The 12,080-nt window shown below is 42.7% G+C and overlaps 1 protein-coding gene across 2 annotated transcripts in view; it reads right to left on the minus strand.

Annotated features, from left to right (window-relative positions):
* gphnb (gephyrin b) overlaps positions 1-12,080 on the minus strand; it is a gene marked incomplete at both ends in the record, with an annotated part of 98,680 nt that overhangs the window by 18,271 nt on the left and 68,329 nt on the right. The window lies entirely within an intron of this gene.

Raw genomic sequence — 12,080 nt, forward strand, 5'->3', positions numbered from 1 at the left:
CATCTCTCCTGCATTACCATTATCACTTACTTTACACACGGTTAACATCTTCACTTCACAGGTGATATTCACACACTGATAAATGCACAAAATGACCTGTCACATCACTAATAGATCAAAAGCACTTTTTTTTAGGAATATATGGACAAAGGCAAACAACAAACAAGAGTGAGAATATTGTATCACAAGGTAGACATAAACAGATGTATTTACTGTGCAGATGTATTTACTGTGCTAACATCAAATGTGGTGGAAATGTAGTGTTGAGTATAGATAGATAGATAGATAGATAGATAGATAGATAGATAGATAGACAGATAGATAGATAGATAGATAGATAGATAGATAGATAGATAGATAGATAGATAGATAGATAGATAGATAGATAGATAGATAGATAGATAGTGGCTGTTCAGATGTGGTGCTGCAGGACGAAAAAGATTTCTTCAGGGAAAATGGCTGATGCTGCGTGTTAGCTGCACTAGCGCTTAACTATACCTGTAATCTATTGGCAAGGTGGGGAGAAGGGGAGCAGACTGGGTTAGAGCCTGGCTGAGCTTCCCAAAACCACCTCCAGAGTGAGACAACAGCTAACTGATGGAAATGAGTTAATTGCCGCCGGAATTCTTCGTTTTATAGCTTTGCCAATCTAATTGAAACTATGGTGGATAATGGTTAGAAGCCTCTGTGTTGCATTAGTACTTCAGCGTATAAAGACTACATTTCCCATGATTCCTATTCCCCCCTGTCAAAAAGGGAGACATTGGTACTCACCATATCAGGAGTTAATGTCTATAATTTTTGATTGCTGTTGTTTTTTATGCATGTTTCCTGTTCTTTATTTCTCTGGTTCTGAATTGCCTTTTGCTTGGACTTCAAAATTCTTGTTCTTCTATATATATTTTAGTGGTTGTGCTGCATTCGTGTTGTCTTGTCATTGCTTACAATTTAAAAATAATATTCATTTATCTAGGTTTTAAAACCTATTGCCTATTTTTATTTATAAGGACAGCACACATATATATTCCAATTCCATACTTTTAATTGATTAATTTTGTCCTTCTTTGGTGCAATGCATTGTAGGACATTATATATCATCAACATTATACTTGATAATGAAACAGATTCAGATCAATCAACTATAGTATGTAAAATACATTTATATATTTCTAAGCAGAATTAAATTGTAAAGCAGCTAAGATCTGAACGCTTTGCGAAACTAACTTACTGCGAAAAATCAATCAATAAATACACATAATCTAAAGAGCAATGCGGACGGATGAGTAGTGGCAAATGAAAGCGAGCAAAAGTGGCTGTAAAATAGGTAGTTATATGTGGTTTTTCATCTCACCACTTGCGTTACACGATGCAAACGTCCAACTGATCACACTGTTAGCTGATGTTGTTTAGATGGTATATAGAAAAACAAAACAAGATAGCACTGATGTATTGATGTGACAGATGCTGCACAGCCCTTTAACAGATAGCTTCTAAAGAAAACGCTGTGTTACACTATGAGAGTGCTTTTTGTGAAGCTCAGCCTCAGGGAGATTCCCCCCCCCCCCCCCCCCAAAAATAAGAAAAATCCCGCGTTGCAAATGATCCGGCGTCAAAGATTGGCACAGAACAACCGTGTATAAGTACACTGCTTTACACAACCACGCCAATATAGCTCTGGGTGCAGTGAAAGCATATAAATCCAGCCAAAAATTCATTCTGGTGCCAACATTTTTTTACAGACTGTGAAAATTCAGTGCAGTCATTTAAACTTAAGTGCTTTTTACAAACAAACAAAAAAAAGGTTATTTAGGCATGATCTGGATTTTGGTGGAAGTTTTTAGCTTTACAGTCTGTCATCCTGCCTGCCTGCTGACATGACCCTGTCTTATTTACCTTCATTTAGATGTGTTGACGTAACTAACATAACTGCCTGGTTTTTCTGACAGCCTTCCTTATATTTTGTTATCTCAATAACTTCTGCGACATGTAATTGTCACATATTTAGTTGGGTGTGTGGCCAGTGTATGGAGAGCCCAAAACACCCATTGTCAAAAAGGTGAGGGCCTCTGTCTCTATACCATCCAGCCTTGATCCCACCCCCACCCCCACCCGCCACTCATAACTATACAGGCTAATACTGTGACACCACTGGGCACCCAAACAGCCAAAGTGAAAGGGTTGTGGGTGATGGTAGGTGGGAGGGGCAAGGTGGAGTGGAATGGTGGAGGGATGGAGAGATAGAAAAAGAAAGAAAGACAGGTAATAGGTGGAGAGAGAGAGAGAGAGAGAGAGAGATAGAGAGAGAGAGGCAGAGGGTGGAAGGATGAGCATCAGCATGACGTGGTCCCACAGCCCGAAGGAAAAAAAAATTAAAGAAATAAAAAAACAGTTAGCAAGGACTGGACAGACTCCACTAAAAACTAAAGAAGCCGAGACAAAGCAGAAAGAAGGGAGGGAGGAGAAGAGAAAAAGAACGAAAAAAAATAAAAAAAAATAAAGACCACTCAAGCGGCCTGATGGCATCTACTACTTTACACACATCCAGCACATCAGACATAATAGCTACTGAAAGCAGAGCATGTTAACCGGAGAGGTAAAGAGACAGAGACAGACAGATGGAGGAAGAGAGAGAGAGAGAGAGAGAGAGAGAGAGAGAGACACACAGACAGACAGACAGACGGAGAGAGTGGACAAAAGTGTTGCGTGGGAGACGGAGAAAGAGGAAAGACTCCTAACAGACCGGACAGAGAAAAAAATAGTGAGACAGAGGGACAAGAGTGTAACGACAGACGAAAGAGACCAGTGGGGACAGACACATATAGAGAGACATATAGAAAGAGAGTGAGAGAGAAAGAGAGAGAGGGAGAGAGAGATAGGCAAGCAAGGAGGGAGAAGGGTGGGTGGGGACACAGAGCGGGGCATTTGTTTTGCGCGCTCCTTGGCAGAGGGTGAGTTGGGTGGGAGGGGAGGGCAAAGGGGTGGGGGGCGGGATAGTTACTCGAGAGCTGAAGGTCCTCCTGCGATCATCTTTAAGCACCTCCAACCTACACTGGAGCTAGTGGAGATAAAGCAATCGAATCACAGGCATCAGTGTGGCATCTGTCCCGGCAACCACAACACCACAGACAGACAGACAGACAGACAGACAGACAGACAGACAGACAGACAGACAGACAGACAGACAGACAGACAGACAGACAGACAGACAGACAGACAGACAGACAGACAGACAGACAGACAGGACGCAAGGGACAATAGACAGACAGACAGACAGACAGACAGACAGACAGAGAGGCATCCACTACGAAAAGTAAACCCTAAAGCGGGACAGAGGGGAGAGAGCAGAGAGGAAAGAACTGAGAAAGGCAGAAAGAGAGAGAGAGAAATAGAGTGTATAGTGGGCTCTCATGTGGTCACGTGGCAGCCATACTGGAGGCCCAAAAACTACGGCAACATTAGGAAATGAACAGGCAACGGAAATTTTTAACGTAAAGGTGGAGTCAGCGATTCTTGAGACAGGTTGTTGCCAAAATATATCCTACCTCTCCAATACGATCCGCTACCTGTCCGTACTGTGTGTGCGTGCAACAAAAAAATAAAAATCTGGTGTTAATACACAGCCTAGGCTCTGTAAACTAGTATGTAAACAAAAGCCTGGCTTCGGGCCGACCTACCGTAGCCAGCAATAATGATATCTTAATAGGCTAAGCTGCTGATCGGCTTATACTTCGGCTTCGACATATATTTAAATAATGACAGGATTATTTTCACACTTGCTACAGTACTACTAAAAAATGAATCTTAGCATATACTGTATATCGATAGCATTGTAGCTAGCTAGTGTGGATGGCCACCACCGTCCTTCTGCAGTAAATAGGCCTACTCACAAGTGAACCAAACGTTTATTAATCCACATCATAATAAAATACTCTATCGAAATGATTTTTTTTGTGGATAAACTATAATTCCCACACATTTTAGGAAAGTACTTCAAAATATTTTAAAGTTGTGAGCTGGCTAACAATACTAAAAGGTTACTGAACTTTTTGAGGTTAACTGAACTAAGGTTGCGTTCCGAATCGCATACTTTCTACTATATAGTATGTAGAAAAAAGATTTAGGATGTCCCGATTCTTGTGGCCAGATTTAGGATGGTTAGAAGTACCCGGATGTCCTACTTCATGCGGCCAAGATTGTTAGTGTTGAAAAGTGCATCCTATTTGGGCGATTCTGACCCACAATCCAGTGCGCAAGTGAAGTGACATCACATCGACGAAGCCTCCATATGAAAACAAACGGGGATGCGACGGATATAAAAGCAAAAGGCAAGATCAAGGCGCAATGTTATGATGAAATAAGAGAGTAAAGTATGTCCCAATAGTATGTCTACTGCATCCTAACTAGATTCTTTTTATCGTCGGATGTAGTATGTAGAATAGAAAAAAGAAAGAGTATGCGATTCGGAACGCAACCTAACTCTTCTCAAGCAATAACTCCTTTGCATTGGAGAAGAGACAAGAACCAGCAGGAACTACAACTATGACAAATTTACCAATTCACACTCCTAAACTGTAACAAAATCGAGCTAAATATTGTTGATTAGTACTGATTTCATAATCTGCTCTCTGTTTTCTTCTAGCTTGCTCTAAAATGTTTTGCTGTTTTCTACAGTCTATTTGCAGTGGACCTCCATGATGGCGCCAGCTGCGGTTGCTAGGAGATTTGTGACACAACTGCAAAGCCCTCATATAGAGAGAGGGAGAGTTATGATGAAAAAAAAGAAGACAGAAATAAAGACAAAGGTGGGGATTAAGGGAGCTAAATACAGCTACAGCAAGACACAGATCACACTTGCAGACATTGAAAAGCACATTATGCAAACTCGCGATCGACAACTAGGACATTTTCTTGAGAGGTGTGCCTTGCTTCAAAAAGAAAAAGAAAAAAAAAGAACTGCAAACACATCTAAAAGAAATACAAAAAATATGACACGATTAACGCAGAACAATTACATCAGAGCCTAACTACCGAGCTAGTCTCTTTTACACACAAAGGCAAACCACAAGAATCACAAAGTTTTTCTACTAATCCAGTTTCACAAACGCCTTCACAGTAATGTATCAATGCTCTGTCCTGCACCTTGATTAATGCAGTTGATATATAGTCGCCGTTAACTACGACACAGCTGAAAAAAAGAAAAAAAAAAACCTTGATGCAGTGTGGAGAGATGACACTTTAAGACTGACACGGGTGGAACACAAGACCGCTGCATGGCAAAAAATAAATGAAAAAATAGCTAAGTAGAAAAGATCACACCATCAGAGAGCTATGGGTGGGGGAGGGGGGGGGGGCATTTTGCATATGGAGACGAACACAGTGGCAAAAGCTAAAAGGGTGAGATAGGTAGTGAGGGGGACCCGTGGAGAATGAGTGCAGAAGCAGAATGGGAAGTTGGACGTAAAGGGCGAGGAGGGAGGAGGGAGGAGGGAGGGAGGCAAAAAAAAGCGAACTGTCAAACACTCTCACACTCATTTCTAACCTACGCTCTGCTGTAAATCCCCCATTCTATACAGGTGAGAGACTAGTAGGCTAGTGAGTGAGAGGAGAGAATGGGCCCATATGCGGGATGGAAATGATGACGCACGCACCCACACATACTCACATACACGCGCGCACACAAGGCAACAGGTTTCATAGCTTGGAAACTCCTTAAACTCTTAAGTAGGCAAAAATTATCAAAGTCACAAAGCCGTTATTGTACATAATGTTTGAGTGTGTGTGTGTGTGTGTGTGTCTTTTGGGATACACAGTGCTCGACACCTTCACCTGTTTTAAATGCGCACGCACACACACACACACACACACACACACACACACACACACACACACACACACACACACACACACACACACACACACACACACACACACACACACACACACACACACACACACACACACACACAAAACAAAAAAAAATAAAACGTGGCCTCCATGCCAGAAACTCTAATCACTCTACACACCAACCCTGACGTCGTCGTCACGGAAATAGCCCGACGACAGGTTGTCATGGAGACCTGCCAGCCAGGGGAAGATGAATGGGGAAGGACTACGGACACAGAATAGAGAGCGGTGGCCAGGTCAGTGCGAGGTGTGGCCTCTGGGGGGGGAATCGATGTGGTATCAGCAGTGATACAGCCTTGCTCGTGGAGACGGACCAGGAAATGATGGCATGCAACAGCCACGGATGCTGAGCTCAGCACAAAACAAAGGGAGCTGTCCCCACAAATTATGCAAAACGGGGAGAGATTTATCTGTCCGCTGTGAGGGGAAGGGGAAGGAGGAGAGGAGAGGGCCAGTATAGTGACTTGTTTCGACCGGCTTCATCTTGCTTCAGCGCCCTAGGGACCGGGGGCAAAGGGATTGGGAGCAGAGGACAAAACGGGGGAGTGATAGCGACATAGAAGTAGAGAGAGGTTCAGGACAAAATGCTACTGTGTGCTATCCAGAGCTAAGTCCTCCTCCCCGGGGGGAAGCGAAGGCAAAGAGCCCCAGAGGGTGGAAACGACCGTAGGGGGGAAAAGGGGAAAGAGTGACACACAGCTGAGAGGAAGTGTGATTCAGTTAAGCAGGGCCGCCCTCCAGGGAGCTCCAAGTTAAGACTTTTTAACACCTTTTTAACGCCACTTAAAAATGAAATTGAATACCAGTGTCAGGGCCATACTGGCAAAAGTAGGAAGGATATCATGGAAATTCGAAGGTACTGTGTGCAATTTAAGGTAGCCTACTTTTAATTAAGAACCTTTGTTATAAACGCACATTAAAATACACACAATGATATAGGCCTACTGTAGGCTAACAGTACTTCAATACTTTGCACTGAAATACAATACTTTTAAGGCCTTATTTTGAGGATATTAAATTCAATACTTTTTTAATGCTTTTAAGACCCAGCGGGTGAGTATCCTGTGCAGGCACTGGGCTCCCCACTGAATGTGGGGCACGGTTGGTTTCCCTTAGGCCCAATTGAATCATCTGTTAACCCAGAAACACTCTCACGCTCAAATTCAGACCAGTAAACTCACACACATACACACACACACACACACACACACACACACCGCAAAAAAAAAAAAACACCACACCAGCCAGCCACTGATACACAAGTCACAACAATAGACCAGATGGGGGATGGATGATGATAGAAAATGAGTGCCGGTGGAGATCTCGAGAAAGAGGAAAGAGAGAGAGAGGCAATGGTGGAAGAATGTCATTAGCACTTAAGGTGGTGATACAAAGGGCAACTTCTAGAGCAACTCCGAGGAGCAACGTTGTCCAACTCAATTGCCGCTTCATTTCCGTTGACTATTATTATTCTCACGTTTAACTTGTGTTTTAAATGCCCACTATATTGCCATGTGTATGACCACGCTTCCTCAAAAACCTAACTTTGAACTACCTACACACGGTACACATCTCCCACTAAGAATGTTTTTATGGAGGAAACTATAATGTGTGTTTTATGTTTGGACTAAGACCCCATTTACACCTGGTATGAACATGCAATCTGTATCTGGATCAGCGCAGCAGGTCTTTGCATATAGACCTTGTATAAGCAATCTTGTTATCTTAGTTATGATCTGTTCCCAAAAAGCAAATGAGTTAGGAACAGCCTCTACAATTCATAGGTATTCTACTATTACATTAAACACCCTTGACTAAATAAGCAACAATCAAGTTAAAGTTGACTTATACGTATGATGTATTCGCTCAAAGTTGAGAGAATATGTTTTCAGCCAGGGCCTTAAAGTTAAAGATGCATGGACTGCATTGTTATTAGAACAGGGCTGAGATCCGATTCTATAATGCGAGACAGACACTTTCTAAAAGTGATCCAGACAATCTGTTCACAATCCAATTTCAATGCCTGCAAAGATATCCAGACAAATATCGCATGTTACTGCCACATGTATATTGGGTCCACTGGGTCTACAGTTAATATCACGCTGCTTTGATATTTCGCACCGTGACATCTTCACTATTATGGATTTGTCTCTGCTATAACTTCTTCTTGAAGTATCCGGAAAGATGATAAACTAAAGTGAGGGGAAGGATCGCTAATCTGTTCCAATGCTACAGCAGGCTATAATAACAAGGGGTTGCCATAGTTCAGTCTTGTCTAAATATGTCAAGTGTTCTGTGTACCTTCCCTTGGTCAGCTGCTTTCCTGACTCTTTAGCATCTGGTTGATGTGTGTCACTAGTGTGGTGAGGTGCCATGTGTGGGATGCCAGTGGCCTGCATGCCGGTAGTAATAGGAGGTTTGGTAGAAGGTTAGCAGGTTTACCTGGTCCAAGGTAGAGTACCTTGACTTGAGCGTGATGACCTCATCCAGGTGAGCCCTGAATTCTCTCCGTGAGGCCTGGGGGAAGCCACAGGATAGTCACTCACCTTCATGCCACGCACACACACACACACACACTCTCACACAGGTGCAGGCAACAGGCATGCACACACACCCACTCTGATCAACACAACATATCAGTTAGTGGCGCTTTTAAAAACACAGTTGCTCACACACACAGTCTCCTCAGTTTGTACACAAACACACCAAAAGCGCGCACGCACACACACACACACACACACACACACACACACACACACACACACACACACACACACACACACACACACACGTGACAGAACTAAGCCAGTACTAACCTGACACAAATTCTGCAAACGGATCAAAGGAAATGTATAAAAAATAAAAAAGGTGTTGCAAACAACTCACTAGAAAACACTAAGCAGCAACAACACAACAGAACCAAAGATGGATGAAGAGCAGAACCAGTTCAGTTCCAGTGGAGTAGTGCTACTGCATGTGGACGCATCCCATCTATTAGTGTCTGTGCAAGTGCAAGTTAAGAAGTGAACCCAAGTGAGTGCTTGATCTCTGGTTCGTACCCAAGGACTCTCTCAACACGTGATCAGCAGGGAGAGCGATCACTTGTGATGGCACTACAGTTACCACTTTTGGCCATATTTTGCTATTATGATTTATATCTAGTTAAAAAGTTAATAAACTTGTTTATTGCAAAATATATGATAGCACTGAAGATACAGTATGACCACCACAAGATTATTTTGGGCATTAAACATGAATATACTTTTCAGATTTATAATAAGCTTTATTGAAATACGCTGATCTGGGCAAGCATTAAAGCAACAATAAACATTGTGCTAAGCGTATTTGGCATTGCTGTACTGCAATTCCTTGTTAAAGATGATAAGATCAAATCAGCTAAAAATACTGGCCCGGCTGGCAGATGTACTTGTCCGGCTCTAAAACACAAAGTAACATGTGATAGAAATCAAATTAAACCAAATGACCTCCCACCAGCTTTGGAGATGGACAATAATGTTTTTAAGTCCACTTGCAAAGTCTTTTCCCCCAGAATTCATTACTGCGCAATTACAGGTAATCAATGGATTCCGATATCACATTGGACAAGTGTCAGCATTCTTCCACGCCCTTGCACTGAGGCCACGTCTTTGTCTCTGACAGATCACAGTCATTGGACCCTGACCAGAGTAACAAGCACAGGAGGGCTGCACGTTTACTGGGCCTGTTTCTCTTTTCACAAGCTGCTGATGTGTGTGAGTGTTCGTTCGTGTGTTTGTGAGTGATTGTTAAAGGAGTTGAGGTGTGTGTGTGTGCACCAATGGGGAGAAGTGTACTTTGTTTTTGTGCAAGCAATATCACTTTCATTCCAAATACATAATTCAAGCGTCTTTCAACTTCAATACGGACGTTGAAATGCCGTTGAGGAATACGCTGAGTGATGGGAGGTTTTTTTTATTTTGAAAAAAGGGTGTGCGAGTGTTAATAAAAACAACAACAACAACACGGTGGTGAGGGGGTTAGAGACAATACGTGTAGGGCAACAGGACATTCGACTACAAGACAAAAGTCAGTGGAATAACAAATCAAGACCATGACCACACAAACAAAGGGAGGAACAGAGGGTATTGTGGGTAGTGTAGTGTGTTTGGAGGAACAGAGAGAGAGAGAGAGAGAGAGAGAGAGAGAGAGAGAGAGAGAGACAGCAGGAGGGCAGCAGGCACACACACAAGGGGAAAGGATAGGAGATAGGGGCCAAAAGTCATGCCAGGCAGAAGTGCAGTTGGAGAGGGAGGAGGGGAGTAGAAACCGATGCCATGGAGACGGCCGTTTAAGAAACCCATGCAGGAGTACCTCAGCAATGCTTAGGGTGGATGAACAGGAGGGGAGCCGCGCCTGGTGCCGCGAGAGAGAGAGAGAGAGAGAGAGAGAGAGAGAGAGAGAGAGGAGAGGAGAGGAGAGGGGGGAAGAGGGGAGGGTGGGAAAAGAGAAGAGGGTTAACAGAGCCAAAGCTGGGTCGAGCAGGGGTACAGAGGCACACAGAGACTGACAGGTTGGGGGTGGGAAGCAGACAGCTCCCCCTGTCTTTCGGGAGGACATCTGATGGTATGACAGTTCTCTGTGTGACTGTCGCAGGGGTGGAACCAAGGCAGCCAATGGCATGGCAGGACAGGACAGTAAAGGAAAGGACAAGACAGGACAGCAGGTAGGAGTTGCATAGAGGATTCATCGCCCACCACAACAATAGGAGAAACAGGTTTCACGGGGGAAACATCACACAGTTTTGGAACTCCGTGTCAATTTTTTGTTCATCTTGTCAAATGCAGCGTAAAATTTTCTGTGCATTGACTTGCTTGCCAGGTGTGTTTGTTTGTGTGTGTGTGTGTGTGTGTGTGTGTGTGTATTACACGAGACCTGATGGCTAAATAGAATCCACATGTCCTCTGTTTATACCTGAAACTCAAAGTTTTCTTTGCTATCCGAATCCGCCTAGAAGAGGTTGCACTTTAAATGCCACTAGACTATCCCATTCATGTGTATGTATGCATCCCAATCCAGGATGGAAGTGCTACTTGTAAACTCAGGTGAATCTGGAAGAAATGCAGTATGTACTACTGTATGTACCTTGTGTACAGTTTCTGAAGTGGTAACACATGCAATGCCACATAATACAACTACAAAACATCCCAGAAGACAATGCAGTTCTTTAGTATTTAACACCATGTTAGATCATGCATTGATAGTGAAATTTTAAATGTTTTAATGACTTTTGAAGGTCCCACAAATCTAGACCAACTGTATCCGAGAAAGGGTTCACTAGAACCCACAACTCATTATAAGCCATAAAAATAAGTGAGCCCTGCAATCGATGCAAATTTCTATCATTGATCCAAAATGTCTCCCAATTTAACATCCCTTCCCCCAGTCATGTTGCATTGAGTACACATCTAATATGGCATGTTAACTGGAAATAACATCGGAAATAAAAAAGAGACAATAAAATGGAAGGTCATTTATTTTTCCTAGTACCCAAATGTATCACCTAGTACTGCTCTACTGGGGTGAGCCATGATTGGAGCATTAACCATTCACGCTGTGGTAAGGCAATTCTAATCACAATGCCTCCATCAAAATGTACACAAAGACTTTTATTACCTACAATGATGAGGTTGGAAAGAGGTTATATTTAAGGAGGTCGCCTATAGCTCTCCCTAAATTCTATATTCACATTCGGATGTGATAATAATCCAGACTTGTATTCATTATCTCAAGCCATTACACTGTCCCGTTACTGGTGGTATAGTCCTCTTAGTCCAGGATAGCAGCTGTACAGCAGTTCATTCATTCTGTGTTTTGTGAAAATACTTAAAAAAAATCAAAACACAAATATGGCCATCTGTGTTGGCAAAAATACAAAATATATATCATCTATTTCAGGCAAAAAAAGAATGGCCGCAGCATGATATTCAAGCTCACACTATGAATTATTACTCAAATCATTAGATGTTTCCCGACCTTTACCTCAGGAAACTGTTAAATTTTAGATTATATAATAAATTGTCTTTTTTTTTAAAGTGGGGCTGTCAGAGAGATGAGCAGCACCCCATCCCTCCTAATTGAAATGCTGTAGAATCACAGTAGCCGGCCTCATCAAACTCCCCGCTCAGATAATGGACATT

Source organism: Ammodytes marinus (genome assembly GCF_949987685.1).
Source record: "Ammodytes marinus genome assembly, chromosome: 19".
Classification (NCBI taxonomy): domain Eukaryota; kingdom Metazoa; phylum Chordata; class Actinopteri; order Uranoscopiformes; family Ammodytidae; genus Ammodytes; species Ammodytes marinus.